This window comes from Amia ocellicauda, chromosome 9, assembly GCF_036373705.1.
Source record: "Amia ocellicauda isolate fAmiCal2 chromosome 9, fAmiCal2.hap1, whole genome shotgun sequence".
Taxonomy (NCBI): domain Eukaryota; kingdom Metazoa; phylum Chordata; class Actinopteri; order Amiiformes; family Amiidae; genus Amia; species Amia ocellicauda.
In genome coordinates this window covers 19,967,494-19,984,390 of record NC_089858.1, presented here as the reverse complement: position 1 = coordinate 19,984,390, position 16,897 = coordinate 19,967,494, and the positions used below count along the sequence as shown (strand labels likewise).

The 16,897-nt window shown below is 36.4% G+C and overlaps 1 protein-coding gene across 3 annotated transcripts in view; it reads left to right on the top strand.

Moving 5' to 3' along the window:
* The first annotated feature begins 246 nt into the window (after positions 1-246).
* The window catches only part of znf536 (zinc finger protein 536), a 161,431-nt gene continuing 144,780 nt past the window's right edge, over positions 247-16,897 (top strand). For 2 of the 3 annotated variants that reach the window (XM_066713679.1, XM_066713681.1), the window contains exon 1: positions 247-773. The gene's annotated coding sequence lies outside the window, so the exon portion shown is untranslated. Of the gene's footprint in view, positions 774-955; positions 1,471-16,897 lie in introns of those variants that run through there. The other variant, XM_066713680.1, reaches the window with a different exon arrangement.

Here is a 16,897-nt window from a genome sequence, read left to right as displayed (position 1 = left end):
ACAAGCTGCCTATTGGTGTATTTGGATACTTTTTTTTATTATTACCAAAGCCTTTTTCCCATAATTACACCACAATCATTATATAATCCCCTAACAAAGACTCTATTGAAGCACTAGCTTTTGTCAACTCTGGGACACTGAATCTATAATTGCATTATTCAGCTTTTTTTTTTTTTTTTTTTTTTTTTGCTATAGAAACATAACCCATCATACCATCCACATTTGAGCATTTTGGTGCGTCTTCTTTGCACCCCGAACAAAACGCGCCTGAAGTTGAGCAAAAAAAAGTTTTAGGTCTAAATTGCAAAGCTCATCGAAACACCTTTTATTTTCAAGTTGCTTACAACCTTGCAATCCCCGGGACAGCTTTGCTCATGTTTAAGTTTATTGCGGCGTGCTAATTTGTATAGCCAGCTACGTGCTTAATTAAAATCCCCTTTCTGCAAACAGATTGGCATTTTCTATTGTTCAAAACAGCGCTCCTTCTTAAGCAAAGCATCAGAATAAAGCTTGCTCGTAGGGGAATATCTATCTATCTATCTATATATTAAAAACGCTCTTCTGTGGACCTTTGTATGCATACGATTGGCAACATAACTGGCTTATTTACATGAAATCCGCCACAAGGTTACAGTGCAGATCAGCGTCATTTGATCGCTGATTACTTCTCCTAAACGCCGGAGCTGTGACTGATGCCTGGGACGCGCTGTCTGCACAGATTCACCCTGGAGTTTTTTGGGAAGAAAAAAGACTTGAACTAGTTCTCAGAAAAGGTAAGGAAGGCTATTTTAACTCTCTGTACTGAAACAGAAGCGATTAGTAGATGTGAGACGGCAGGTATCAAAGGCAAATGATGCGCGGTGTCTGGGAAGAAGACTGACAATGTGAGTGGGTTCTTGGAGAATAGGCAGATTTTAATAAGTGTGTTTACAGGAGCTCAAGGTCAGGACCAAGCTGCGTGGTGGTAAATGTGTTTTCAGTTGCCACACACGGGAAAAATGGACGATTAGAGATTATTCTGTTGTAGGTTATTATATCAGGGCTGAGCTTTTGGGCTCATCAAAGCTAAATGCCGCAAGACCTATCTAGTTGCTGTGAATTATGCCGAAGACGACAATGGAGTGCTTTTTTTTAATGGTACAATGCATTTCACCTACCAGATAGGGGGAGTCCAAGCTGAAAGATGGAAATGTCTTGTGATGCCGGGTGATCAGTATCAATGCACACGTCTATCCCGCAAAGAGACAGAATAAAATAAACCCCTCTCCGCCCGGGATGCGTTGGGTCCAGTTAGACGGGCAGGCTGGAGCGGGCATTCGGAACAGGTCCAGGGCGCACTTGTCCCCCCCAGCCCCAAGAAAATGATCAAGTCAATCATGTGGACATGCTTCATTATTCATTGAACACAAGCTTTTACAACGCTTCGTTTACGTGCAGGAGTTTCTTCTCCGCGTTGCTTTAAATCTGAAGGTAAGAAGTGCCAAAGCTTTTGGACTATTTTAGGCTTTTTTCGGATGGGGTTTCTCGCAGCGCCTGTGCGCTTTTAAAGTCAGTTTGGACTGTTTTGGTTCCTCTTAAATCATCACAGTGGGGCCTGTTTTCTACCGTGATTAAAAAATACAGTATAATTAAATATCCATAGCAGTGACGTTTGCATGCAGGGCTGTCAGGGGAAAAAGCAGACATATAATGAAAGCAACCGAGAAGCCATTGAACGGCGCTGTAGAACTTACTTAAGACATCTTAGATGCTTTTTTATGCCATTTACAATCGGTACTTCTTAGAGAGTTAAATATTTCATTAATACCGCTACAGATTGGAGTAAAAGTTATCATTCCCATGTTATTAAGATGTGCACCAGATAGCTGCTGCTCCTGAAACGGAGGGATCAAACTTTCCTCTTTAGATTCTTCTTTGGAAACTTTCTCGCAATACCCCAAGGGGTTTTTGTGCAGCATTTCAGCTAACCTGAATACAGATGGTTGGGAAATTAGGATCAAAGTTATCTGGTGCATGCCATGTGTCAAAACTTGTGAGATGGAAGTGCCTGAGAGACCTGCCATTTTGTGTTGTGATCGACCTCTTATGAATAGAAGAAGCCCTGCATTATGCTTTGAGGAACGTTATGGCATTCAACAACTGTGAAGTAAAATGTCATATCAGGGTTTAAAACCTTTTATCCAGAAAACAACAATAACAAGAAAATCGCTTCAGAAAATAAAAGGGAATTAGCTACAGTTGCTACTGAAGTAGCTTGGGGTAATGATAATGCTTTTGTGAAAAAAAAGAGAAAAAAAGTTGCAGGGATACGGAGAGCAACTGTATCTTTTCGATTGAAGGGAAAGACGAGCTTCCAAGACTGCGGTATTAATTGCATGTGAAATGACATGTTTAACAGAACCGGGGGTGAGTCTGGGGCTTTTCGAGAACCACATTAATAACAATCAGATCAGTGATCACGGCTATTGCACAGAACAACATGCGCTGCACTTATAGACACATACCCAGGTAACAATGTAACGTTGCAGCAACGCTGTGTGTCACTTGGGTATATAGTAAGTAAAAAAAAAATCACAATCAATAAATACGACCGGTTTGATGCTCTGATGCAACGTTATCAGTTAAGTTAGTTAGGGATGAGGTATTGTGAAAAAAAGTCGTAGGCGGGGCACAACACATATTTTATGAAAAGAGCTTTTCTTTGATGATGAATAGGATCAAATACTGATTTCACTGCACCCATCTGTTGCAGTTTTACCAATAATAATTAGGAAATATTGAAACACCGCTAAACTGCGGTAATTCGCAACTCCGGTGTAGTATATGCAGGTGTTACACATCCTCCTGCAGTATAATCTCACCTTGAGTTAGTTTGGGGGAAACGGATCCTATTTTTAAAGATGGATTTTCCTCAGCTTGTGCTGCGAGGCTACTTGATAGTAACTTAAAAAGACAATGCTTGTAAGGGGATACTGCTCCTGGAAACATTAAACAATGGATATCTTAATTGTTTTACTTTCCCCCCCTCTTTTTTTTCATCTTCCGCAAAGTTGAAATGAGATAACTGTTTTTTCCTTGGATTCATTGTAAAAGGAAAGGGACGAATAGCTTGTGCAGATGTATATGTAAATGGTAGTCATTGTTTAACGGTATTTGTTAGGCGGATATTATGTCTGTAATTGTGTCTGGGCGTAGACATTTTTGTCAGCTCTCTTGATTTTTTTTTTGAAATCACTAGAAATTGCGATGGATAGGAGTCAGTTTAGTTTCAAAATCTAAAAATGCAACCCCTTTACCTGCTATTTTTGGAACAAAGGTATGTTCGTGCCCCATTATATGTACTTGACATGAAACTGTCTCAACATATTTATAGAGCCTATACCTGAATGAAACAAAACATACAATGTGCAATTAGTTGCCAACAAGGACGAAGTGGTTACTGAAGATAAATCTATGGAGTAATGTGATATGGGGAAGATAAATGTTACCAGACCCACTGCTATGCTATTGGGAAGTATGCTACAAATATTTTGAGTATTCATAGTTTATACCATATTGTTTAAAGAATGTACAATAAATGATATGTTTTTATTTACAGAACATTCATAGAGACAAGCATATGTGTGTTGTAAAGGTTGGGTGAATATAAAAATCTATCTGTGTGTCTGTCTGTCTATCTGTCTGTATATCTATCTAGCTATCTGCCTGTCTGTCTGTCTGTCTGTCTGTCTGTCTGTCTGTCTTGTTACCTGCAAACATATCGATGTATTAATCCTTGTGCATGGTGCATGTGTATCTTTTCTGCAGAACAAAACCAAACAACAACAAAACCATGACACTGATAACCATGATACTATTGTGACATATTACGGACAAACAATTATCATTACCAATGTTTCCCTAGTGTTAATCCATCATATTTTTGTAGAGGTGGTTAGAATAAAATCAATTTTTTACAAATGCATTACAAATCTTGTTTTATACATGGTTTGATTTGATTGGATTAAAGATTACATATTGTTTGTAAACACGTAAAAACAAAATGCATACCAGAATGCAATAAAAAGGGGTTGATCACTTATACCACTTTATCAAAGTCTGACATTTAAGATTCACACTTTGTGTCTATTGACACAAAGTAAACAAATGCTCATTAGACCACAATCCTGACAGAAATAGTTTAATTTATTATATTTTAAATACTTATAAGGCAGTAGTTTCATATTTAGTTCAATAGTGCTTTTCTTGAACCTTTAAAAATCATGATGTTTGTGATATTCATTGTAAACCATATCTAACCAGTGCATGAAATATGTAACTTAACAAAAAAAAGCAGACAAAAATAGAAAAAATAAAATGTATTGTACCTAGACCACTTTTAATGCAGTCAATCTGAAACCAGTGAAGTGAATCTAGTGGAGAGACGTGATCAAACAGCCATTCCACACTTAACTGATTCTACAGTCTTTAATTGGTTGAAATTGTCTTCCAGATGCACAAGACAATCAGGCCTCCATGGGATGGTATCACTGGAAAGGGTAGAGATTAGTTATTATTTGATATGTATAGTGGATCCCAACTGGCTCATAAGGTCTCACACTTTTACCTCCTTGACTGTTTGGATCCTGGTTTCTTTTACACTCACAGCATACATCTGAAAACTGGAGAAATCACAGAAAGGGTGTCAGATTTTGTGCATGGATTTTTAAAGGGAAACAGCAGCTCTGATAAGCCAAACTTCAGTTTGATGTGAAGCATTGTGTCTTGTAGGTCATATGTTATTATTAACCATAACGTCCACCTTATCTAACTAGTTTCCACAGGGAGGTGTTTAGAAGAGTCATAGTTTTATAGCCATTAAGTCAAGGTTTGATCTTCCCTTATTATTTCCTTTATATTTGGGGAAAATTAAGGAATATTTGAAAGGAAAGGTTGTTTTGATTATATAGTGTAATATCTGAATGATGTTGGAAACCATTGGCGTAAATAGTAAGTGATAAGTATCCTTAACATGGTACATTTTCCTAATTCATTCACTTTGTGTTATAACTGTTGTTGATGGAAAGAAAAGGTCTACCCATTTTAAAAAATCTACTTTGTCATTTTATACTGCTGTTTAAAAGAGAAAAGGAAAGAAAAGAGCATGTTAGCACACCCTAACAGGGTGAATAAGAGGAACATTTGTCACAGATAGAGACAGATCATTGTTGCTCCATAATGTTTTGAGTGGTAATGTTCAATCAGTCATCTTTCATCACTCTGTATTGTAAGGTTCAACAAATCATGTTGTACAGTCTGTTTGTATCTGACTAACTCTTTCAAATGACTGAATCTCAGGATTAAGAAAACTCTGCTGATGTCATTCTTAATGAACTCCTAATGTCCCACAGATATTTATGGAATGTAAAGTTTTTATTTTCCAGATTGATCCAAAGTGTAGGAAATGAAGGAGTGAAAAATATGAGCAGTGGTATGAAATGATTTACATAGATAAGTGCTATGTTGCTCAATTTATATACTTATCATTTAACTCCTTTTAATGTTCTAAATTAGAAACAACGTAAATAAGAGGTACCCAGATAACTGACAACCATCTGAAGTCACCAAAGCATCTTAAATACAAGTATTTTTGATTGGATTGACTGGTCATGTACTGGTTTCAAGGACAACATGTAGCTGTATTAATAATTATACTGAAAGAACTTTTGAAAAATATGTTTTTGTTGTGGATGCTAATTATAAAATGGTGTTGAAAGTAAACAAACAAAGTAACAAATGCTCCAATAAAATAAGTGTTTGTACTCTACAATTGCACAGTATGCAATTCACAGATGTTGTTGGTTGTCAACGTCTGTACACAACTGCTGACTGCATCACATTCTGTAGGATTCTTGTAGGCTTATTTTCTATAATTTTAGATAGGGTAGTCAAAGCAGACTCTGGTTGTAACTCTGTTCAGCTATACCCGACTCATTCCTCTCTTTCCTTAGAGTTTACAGAAAGATCAATATGGATCCCTAGCCTGAAGAGTTGGATTGATGTTGTTATTTAATAATTGAAGGAGTTAAGTTGGAACCATTTGCACAACCTTGAAAAAAGATGAGCAGTTAACCAGTGCCGGCCTTACACATAATGCTGCCCTAGGCAAAATATAAACGTGCCGCCCTCCTATTGGCAAGATATAAACATAGCGCCCTCTCCCCTCCCGTTCATTTACACACACACAAACGCAACTCTAAATCAGTTAATTAACACAAAATCATGTTGATAATACAATAAAATTACCGAAATGATGAACAGTTTTAGTAAGAAGACAGTATTACCTTAAAATTATGAGGACGTTATTTGTCGTGGCTTTTTTGCTGCAAAGACATGCAGGGCTTCCTTCAGATCCAGGTTTTGTACAAGTTCGTGTTCTATTGAAATGATGGCAAGTCAACCATTGAATTTCATTTTGGGGTCATAGGTTCGTCTCCTGCATCTTTTTTTTCTTAAGAGATCGAATCTGATATATCACAATATATTGGAATGTAATGATTCAATTTTTTTTTGTTCATGTCACCGCCCCTGAATTTTGCCGCTCCTGAGTTTTGCCGCCCTAGGTATTTGCTTACTTTACCCACCCGCTAAGGCCGGGCCTGCAGTTAACAGTCGGACCATGCCATTTTTCTACATGAGTGGCTTCTAAAGCTTCCCAAACTTAAACCAAAATCCCGGAATATAAGAGAGATAAATTTGATTGATAGTATTTTTATAGGAGAATTTGTCTAATCCATTTGAATATTTCTTTTCAAATAAATAATGTCTATTTTATCTAAGAAAGAACTAGTTCGGTATTACAAAACCTTTATTTTCCTTTAGACATTTTTTTTGTCTTTCTTAAAGTGGCCAATTTGGATTTAAATTTGTAATACATTGTGTCTAAATAACTTGCTTTGATCTTTTGAGGAGCACAAATTACAGCCATGTCATTTTAGACAAGAGATTTACACAAATAGGCAACCGCACATCAATCACAGGATTTAAATCACAGCATTGTGAGATTTATTTTAGACTCAGACATTCTTAAAATAGTGGTGGGTATTTTTCAATAATAAAGCAACTTTAATTAAGGGTATCTGGTTGATAAGATGTCTTTAGGTAGATTGAGTTGTCTTTTACATTACAAACTTGTTTGTTTGCAACCAGTTGTCATTACTGTGGGTCGTCTGTTTTTAAAGGTTTTCAACAAGATGGCTGTGTAAAAAGAGGACACTGCACCTTTAATTAAGATCAAGAGGTTTCTGAAAAGGATGGAGGCGTACCAGTTATGTTGCCTCGTAAATCTGCCCGGTGCAGTATATTGTATTGAACTATTACTGTACACTATTATACTGCATATTCGCTGCCTCTCCTGGACTTGATTTGCATAATTGGATCTTTAATGAAACTTGCCTTGTGAAAAAAAAAAAAAACATAACAGGGAACCAAATTTTGTGAAGAAGTTCAGCATGTTTTTAAAGGGTTTAAACTTACTGCAAAGTAAGTGACCTGCATAGTACATCAGTGGCATAACTACAAATAGGATGAGAAGTGCTTCTCAAAGCTGTACATTCCCAGACTGGTCTCACGGGTTATTACTACAATAGCAGGATTTTTTTTAGCCTCAGGGATTTTAGGTTTTCTGTCTACACTCATATCGTATACTTGTTACACAAGGAAGATGAGTCTTTTGTAGAATACAGCACGCTCATCTTTTAGAATCCCTCTGTTGCAAATATTTTGACAATTTCTAATCCGCAACAGTTAGATTTGTAGAGTATGGTTACGGATTTGTTGGACAATTGTATTTAAAGATTTATTTATTTTTAATTACAGATCACATATCAGGGGTTGAGAAACCTGTACTTCATTTTTAAGCTTGTTTAGGATGTTGAGAATATTTTTGTTAATGGTTAATTAAATTGCACTTGTTTTTTCTTTTTTCCCCTTTTCTAGCAGCAGAAGGTTAAAAAGCTGATATTACCGTTTTCGATTAAATGTAAGTGTCATAGTAAATGAAATGTTATTTGTCCTGCAGTTTGGCTAGATTTGAAGGGCCTATCATTATAAAAGAGAAAAAAAACCTGGTATAAAAAAATGACAATACAGAAGAGGAGCCATTTAGGAGTGCTTGCATGAGAGGTCTGTGACTAGGGGGTAAGTGTTTCCATTTGAGCTCAGAGGTTAAAAACGGATATATTAACAAAACGGTGATTATTTTTTATCAAGAGACAATGTTAAACAGTCATAACATCACTGTGACATTGCTCTGCAAATATCAGCCAAGATCGTGTGTCAAAATGTTTTGGTATTAGGTATTAGCTTCAATGAAGAGGGGAAAAAAGACACAAGTAGCACACTGCTGCTATTAAGCTAAGGTAGGGCTGTTTTTCCCTGTGTATATAGTTGCAAAGTTTTATCACAATGCCAGGTTAGGGAATGCTTTCACAGGTATATTTCCAAGTGCATATTTAATTCCATTACAAGATGCCATATCTTTAGCTGCTATATTGTTTTTCTGCCCCCTGTGGACAGGCTGTGCCTGCTGTTGATTCTTTCAGTAATGATGTCACTGTGATAGTGGAGAGCAAATGTCTCCTGATTCCACCATTAAACGCCTGGTTGATTTGGCTGATAATGATAGCATTGGCGTCTTTCTGCTCCGAGACAGATCAAGCCCTATGAATTAACATCTCCTTACCAGAGAGGGAGCTTGATCGTATAAAAAGATGATGTACTTAAATCGTATCTTCGGACTATTCTGAATAAGCTGTTAGAGATTCCTGTATCCGTCTTGATAAAAGAAGGTCCGGTATTAATACAGACAGTAATAAACTGCACTGTGATAGTATGTTGCACTTTTTTTTTTTTACAGTGTATATGAATTTCAAGTGAAACAAAGATATATGATAAATTGGAAAAGTCTGAATCCTGGTGTAACCTAGGTAAACCTAGGTTTTTCTTTTGAATTTGTTCTTCGCTTATTTTTTTAAACACATTTTACTAAAAAAAACAAATATATATATATATATATATATATATATATATTTAAAAAATGTGTCCAAGTCTTACATATGTGAAAGAAAATTGTGATGCGACTAATTTCAAAGCTAGGTTTAGAGCAAAACTTGAAAGATACTAAGCATGTACTACTGTTTTAAGTGCTGCTCTAGCAAAAACCTGAATTCGTACGTTCCTCTGCCTTGGCATTCCAAGATTTTAACACAAATCCTTCTGTGAAGGTAGGAGTCACCTAGTGCTTCAGTAGTACAAGAATGCCATTTAAAGGTGCAGAGCTGTTAAAAGGTTATATTAAAAATATCACTTTTTCTAAAATCTGTGACATGCACTATTTGTCCTGGAGCCTAAGGAACGCTTCCAAAACACATTTCTGGCAAGTGGGATTCTAAAGAGTTCCTGCTTGGTTTTAACATCATTAGGACTATGAAGGAGTCCTTTTAGAAAAAAAGGTAAAATATACCAGTGCAGGAGTTACACTGGAAAGCAATATTTTATTTAGTGATGGAGTGAGATGTAATTCGGGAACTTGCCAGTAAATATGAAGTTCAGAGAGAGATGAAATATGCATATCAGGGCTGAAGATGAATGACAAACAAATAAAAAAATAAAACTGACAAACAAGCAAGAAGACTATCTTCCACGTATGTTCTTTCATATGTCAATCAAGATTTCTTCTGGTCTTACATTTGATAGTTTGTGCTCTCACTGTAATTGTCTAATTTATTTATTTGGATTTAAACCAATGTATGAATTAAATACCAAAGCAAAAAAAAAAAAAAGATATATATCTACACTAGTTACCAAGGGATCGATGTTCACCTGAGCCTCCTCCAATAAGATACAACCTACAGGCATATTGCAGTAAATAATTTATATACATGAGAGAACTCATACTGTTGAAGTAGATTTGTCAGTTCCATGTGAAATACTTTTAACTGAAACTCAAGGTATGAACTAAATAGTATTTACTTTAGGGAATTCATCTTTATTTATACATATTATTATGGAGCTGAATTTAAAAAGGGCTTTTTGAGAGAAGTCCCTAGACACTCAGCTACCTTACACACCTTTTAAGTCTTAAGATGTTCTCATTCGTGTTGTTGCTCTTACAAGGATTTTTTTTTTCTCTTTTTACAATTTCTTGTGATATTTTAATTTTTTGTTTTTGGGCTTGATCACCTGTAACAGTTTTTATTTCTCTCACTTCCATGTTCCCTTTCTTGCCTTTCTTTTATCTCACACTCTTCTTCTTTGTACCAATAGTCGTGATTGGGAGAAAAACAACATAAAATGTCAGCAAACACAATCCGTGCACGCTGACATCCAACCTTTTAAAAACATCTTATCTAAAACACGAATACGTGGCAAAAGTTCATCTCAAGTGAAATGACTCGGTGAGGAAAAATCATACAAGGTACTGACAAAAGGTATGTGTGCGATACTCAAAGGTTGACTTTTATGTCATTTTGTAGATTTAATTTTGTTTTGCTAAATTAAAAAAAATAATAATGATTGGTAAATGTCTGATAACGCAAAACATCATCATAACTTTTGTTGAAATCTGAAATATTTGGCAAAAACAGATGTAACTCAAATTCAAGGACTTTAAGGGCTGTAACTGGGTATTGAGCCTGCAAGTCAGTATGTACATCAATTAAGTTGATTTTGTGTTTTTTAAATCTGTCCTTCTTCAGGTTTGGGGGTCTGAATTTGACAACACCACTGCCACCTATTCATCTTATTTCAATTTTGGATTAGTAGTGTGCAGGATTTCCACCCTGCTTTATCTGTGGAGGGCACCTTATTCCAATTATTTGACTGCACACTTTTTTAATGATTCACAGACCAAGAACGCAATCTATTATCAACTTTGTTAGCCTGGAAATTTGTGGTATGGTTTCAATGCATTGAACGGTGCTTGAATTTTATTGGTGCCAACCCGTTTTGCATCTTGTATAGCTTTTCATTCTTTTACAGTTGTTGTTTTACTTTGATTTTGTGGTAACAAGCTTCAGTTGCAAGGATGCTCTCAATTATTTGAGGATTTCTCCTTTGGGGACCTTGTGTTTTTAAACCTGCATCTCTAATGCAGACTTCAACCTATTTTTTTATTTTTATTTTATTTTAATGCAGAAATAGATTTCAAGTGAACTGAATTGGAACAACTTTAATCAGCAGTTTCATTTTAGTAGACACCTGTAGTATAGTTCAGACATGCTACCTAATGAATTAAGTTTACCAGAGAGGGTTTGCAAATATCACTGGTTTGGTAATGTATTCATTCAGGACTATGATTTTTACAGATATTTTACAGATGTGAAGTGATAGACAAAACTGAATTCTTGGATAAGTCATCATTAGTCATTGAAACAGTGCATTTTCTTGCATCCACTACATCTACCAGAATTGGTTACCAAATGCAGACAATTTGTCTTGGAAAATGTTTATTAAAAAGTAACATTATCTTGTATAGTCAAGCTGGAAACATTTGATAGTAATCTTATTTAAAAAAAAAAAAAAAACATTATGGTGCTCAATTAACTTTTCATTGTGGGTTTATAATGTATCTGGACATATCCTGGGATTTTTGGGAAAAATACATACTCTGATTGCCTTTGCCTCAGGGAGCTTTAAGGTTCCTACTATCATGTGGAATTATAAGTTTAATGGCTTACTTTTTCATGTATAGGAAAATTAAATTTAAGGGAGGAACTGGATGAAAGAAAACAAAAAGGTTCTCAATACTAGGATTAGTTGTAGGTCTAAACTGTATTTAGGTAGCACTAGTATTTACATTTCAGTATTTTTCCACAGTAAAGGGTACTGATAGAATAATAACCCACATCTGAATAAGTTTAAGATTAAAATATGTATTTATTATATATAACAGTGTCTGCTTCTCAAAGAAACGTAAAGTTGCCTGCGAAAGTTTTTGTTTGTTTGTTTAATCTTTCGGAGACTTTGATGCTTCATTGCTGTTTGTTTGCATTGTATGTAGTCTCCTGAAAGTGCGTCCTTTGTAGGGTCAGTTTGCCGCTGAGTACAATATTTAATAGTGGTGTGGCTTTTATTTGCTAGAGACAGGAGGTCATGCATTTCCTTATTTTCTCTTTCATCCAATTTCCCTTTCTGGAGGCTGCTATTCTCTTAGCTTTTGTTGTCAGTGGTAATCTGGAAAGTGATCTTAATTATGGAGGTTCAGTCTCATTTCTGTACTATTTAATCAAACTGCATAGTTAGTAATGAGAATGACTAAATTCCATTCTTGCTTATAGATGCTACTGGGCTTTGAAAAGTAGGGGGAAAGAAGAGATCAGCTTCTCATGAGAGGTCCATAAATAGCTGTTCAGTATTGTGCACTGCACGAAGGAAACAATATTTTTGCTTTCCTTCTTCTTCCTTTTATTCTATTTCTTAATAATAATAATAATAATAATAATAATCGTCTTCATCATAATTAATTTGAAAACAGAATCTCTTTTAGAGTGTGTGAGCAAAACAATAAAGTCATTCCCATTAAGGCAGGTCAAGGTACTGTCTGATTTTAAGCTTAAAACTTTGTAATTAATTCAGTTTCTTAATAATAGGGTGTTTAAATTTAGGGTTTATATTCCAATGATAGAGGCTTCCAAACAAGGTGCAATTCCAATACATTCAAAACCAACTTGTACAACTTGTACTTCCACTCTGAGGTGTTTAGTTTGGATCTAAATATAATGGTCTCTTTAACATGTTAACAAACACTGTTCTGTAAACTGTATGGATCTGTGAAAAGTCTTAATATGTATGTACAAAGGCCTGCCACAAGGAAATGGACACCCCCCCAGACTCAAACTGGGCATTGCATTTGCATGGTGTGCGCATGACTGCTCACTATTAGAAAAATTGCAGGCCAGAGGAAAGGTAAGACTCCATGCAACCCTGCCACAAACAAGAGGTTAATGAAAGCTATTTGAAAGTGGATAAAAGTTGGCTAATGGGATGTTGGTAGATACTATCTGGTATTGTTCAAGGCTCTGGCTTTCGTGCTACTGACTGTCAGCAGGAAGCTCGTCCATTTCAAGAGATACCATATGACATCTGTTCAAGTATTACCTGGATGAAGAACAAACACTTTGTGTTGTAAAGAGTAGACTGTCATCTGAACCTTAACAATTAGCTGCAAACATAGCAGAACATGTGCTTGTGTCCATTTCAGGAACATCTGAAAGAAACAGCAAAATGTAGCATCAAACTGGTGTGACGAGCATGTGAGCACCCTTACTCATCCCATGGCTTGCCATAAACACCAGTGAGAACCTGTGGGTTATGCTCAACCAATCTGTGTGAAAGCATCTCACTCCCTGAGATTCCATAATTCAGGATTGCTGATCTTATATATATTAGTATGTACCTTTTTGCTGCATTGCATAAGCAAAAGGCAGCACTATAAAACATTCACCTCACTCTTTGTTTTTCAGAGATATACACTCACCTAAAGGATTATTAGGAACACCATACTAATACTGTGTTTGACCCCCTTTCGCCTTCAGAACTGCCTTAATTCTACATGGCATTGATTCAACAAGGTGCTGAAAGCGTTCTTTAGAAATGTTGGCCCATATTGATAGGATAGCATCTTGCAGTTGATGGAGATTTGTGGGATGCACATCCAGGGCACGAAGCTCCCGTTCCACCACATCCCAAAGATGCTCTATTGGGTTGAGATCTGGTGACTGTGGGGGCCAGTTTAGTACAGTGAACTCATTGTCATGTTCAAGAAACCAATTTGAAATGATTCGACCTTTGTGACATGGTGCATTATCCTGCTGGAAGTAGCCATCAGAGGATGGGTACATGGTGGTCATAAAGGGATGGACATGGTCAGAAACAATGCTCAGGTAGGCCGTGGCATTTAAACGATGCCCAATTGGCACTAAGGGGCCTAAAGTGTGCCAAGAAAACATCCCCCACACCATTACACCACCACCACCAGCCTGCACAGTGGTAACAAGGCATGATGGATCCATGTTCTCATTCTGTTTACGCCAAATTCTGACTCTACCATCTGAATGTCTCAACAGAAATCGAGACTCATCAGACCAGGCAACATTTTTCCAGTCTTCAACTGTCCAATTTTGGTGAGCTTGTGCAAATTGTAGCCTCTTTTTCCTATTTGTAGTGGAGATGAGTGGTACCCGATGGGGTCTTCTGCTGTTGTAGCCCATCCGCCTCAAGGTTGTACGTGTTGTGGCTTCACAAATGCTTTGCTGCATACCTCGGTTGTAACGAGTGGTTATTTCAGTCAAAGTTGCTCTTCTATCAGCTTGAATCAGTCAGCCCATTCTCCTCTGACCTCTAGCATCAACAAGGCATTTTCGCCCACAGGACTGCCGCATACTGGATGTTTTTCCCTTTTCACACCATTCTTTGTAAACCCTAGAAATGGTTGTGCGTGAAAATCCCAGTAACTGAGCAGATTGTGAAATACTCAGACCGGCCCGTCTGGCACCAACAACCATGCCATGCTCAAAATTGCTTAAATCACCTTTCTTTCCCATTCAGACATTCAGTTTGGAGTTCAGGAGATTGTCTTGACCAGGACCACACCCCTAAATGCATTGAAGCAACTGCCATGTGATTGGTTGGTTAGATAATTGCATTAATGAGAAATTGAACAGGTGTTCCTAATAATCCTTTAGGTGAGTGTACATATGATTCCAGAATAAACAGGTGTTCCTTCAGTTGAGTTTTACCAATGATTGGTTTTGACTGAATCCACCTGCAGTCAAACCACAGTGTAACCTATTGATAGGTTATGATATGTCCTCTTTTTGGCAAAAACTCTTACCTGGTTGATGTCTTTTCACTGTTTTTGACATGTAGGCCTACTTATTCTGAGTGAAAAATAGTGTCCATTCCATTTCAGGTCACAATTAATAAATACTTTTCTTGATCCCCAGTGGAATATTCTATCAACATTACTAAATCTCCCCACATTTTGGCAGGATTGAACTCTCTGTTTGGGAAGTATCCAGGGTTAAATGGTGTGACTGCTCTGGTCAAGACTGATTAGTCCTTTGCTGACCTACTGTGCAAGGGGAATCTCTCATGTCCCGTGTTGGCGACAGACTCAGGAGTAACCAGTGGCCACTGTTGCACATCTTTCCTGAGCTCTGCATTCATAAGCATCACACGCACACACAAAACCCTTACAAGAAAAAGAAACCCTTATTAGTGTAAGCCACTACAACATCTTATGTATGCAATGTCTTTTAGATATCAGTTCTTTTTTATTCAAATCCTAGTAGTATCCAACCAAAAAAAAAACACAGCTCTGCTGAGCTAAAAACAAACCTAACTAATACGAACAGTGTTAAATTTTGGTTAAAAGGATTTCTCACCTTTGTTAAGAGAGTTACTATCAAGCAGCATGAAAGCTCTGAGAGGTGATTTTGAACATTCATTCACTTGCATATAAATAGCCCTCTTAGGAAAGCACACACTGCAGGTTAAGACAGTTCTTTTATATGATTTATTTGTCTTTAAAGGGTGGGTGTGTTACCTTCCATAGTTATGTTAGGTAATTCCTGTCTTAAAAACCAAAGAAAAAAAAAACAAAAATGAAAACCCGAAAAAAGTGCAACTGTTTAACCTTAAAGCCCCACAAGCTGTTCACTTAACATTACTGTTTCTCTCTCTCTCTCTCTCTCTCTCTTTTTGCTTGGCTGAAACTTATTCTTAACAGGATGTTAAATATATAGTGAAAAGAAAGATTATGTCTATCTGGTTGCACTATTCCTTGATGTATGCGCCATGTCACAGTGCCATTGTCTCCTGGGTAAAGAATGATAGTTCAAATACCTACTATCTCTCCCCTGGTGCTCCAAATGCTCGGCTTTGAAGTTTTTATAATCCATCTGTCATCTTCGAGCAGGGAGGGCACATGTTCTGTACCACTCAATTACAGAATTTTCTTTTGCCAGCTACAATGAGACAGGAAAGAATAATATGGGTGGTTGAGAGAAATTGTTCGATATACTGCATTCCTTGAATTCACACAGATGACTGTATTCCTGAAACATGAAAATAGTGTGTGTGTGCGCGTGTGTTTGTTCTGACTGAAATGCCTAAAATACATCCTACTGTTGCAATTATGAATCCTATTGACTGCTTATTGTTTAAAGGCAATGATTTTGATAAATTTCGGGATAAACTGTCATTCTACTTCTAAAAGCTCTAACCTTTCATCTGACTAATCTTATTTTATTTGATATAAATATTTATTTGAAATAAAAAAGAATGAAATCAGCATTGGCGAATATGAATTTTAATTTATTATTCCTTTTTTTCCTTAAAGATGCATGCAGAATAGCATTTGGCATCTGTTTGATGTGCATTCTAATGAAGTTTGTTGCTGTGCTCTGTGTTAAAATCATCTTTAATTAGACTCCTCGCACTGTATTTCAGGTTTTTAAGCTAAAGAAATGTAGGGCTTCCTTTTGCAAGAACTGAAAACTTCAGATACAGCTGCTTTATAAAAAGACAACAAATGATTTAAAATACGAAACATCTTTTCATTTAGATAAAAAAGCATTAATTCTTTTAGTTTTAAACACCGTTGTTAGATGTTTTCTTGTGTGTGTTTCTCTTCTGTAAAAAATACACTTACAGAAGATGAAAGATTGTGTTTGAAGCAAAAAAAAACGAAAGTTGACATTCCCAGTAGCTTTTGAAACTTCAATATTTTAAAGTAATTGTTTCATACAACTTATATATCTTCATTTATCATCGAATAATACGTTGGCCTTTTTATAAATAAAAGTAGCACCCATCTGCTTCTTGAGACACTCCTGGCGCCTATTCATTGCAAAAA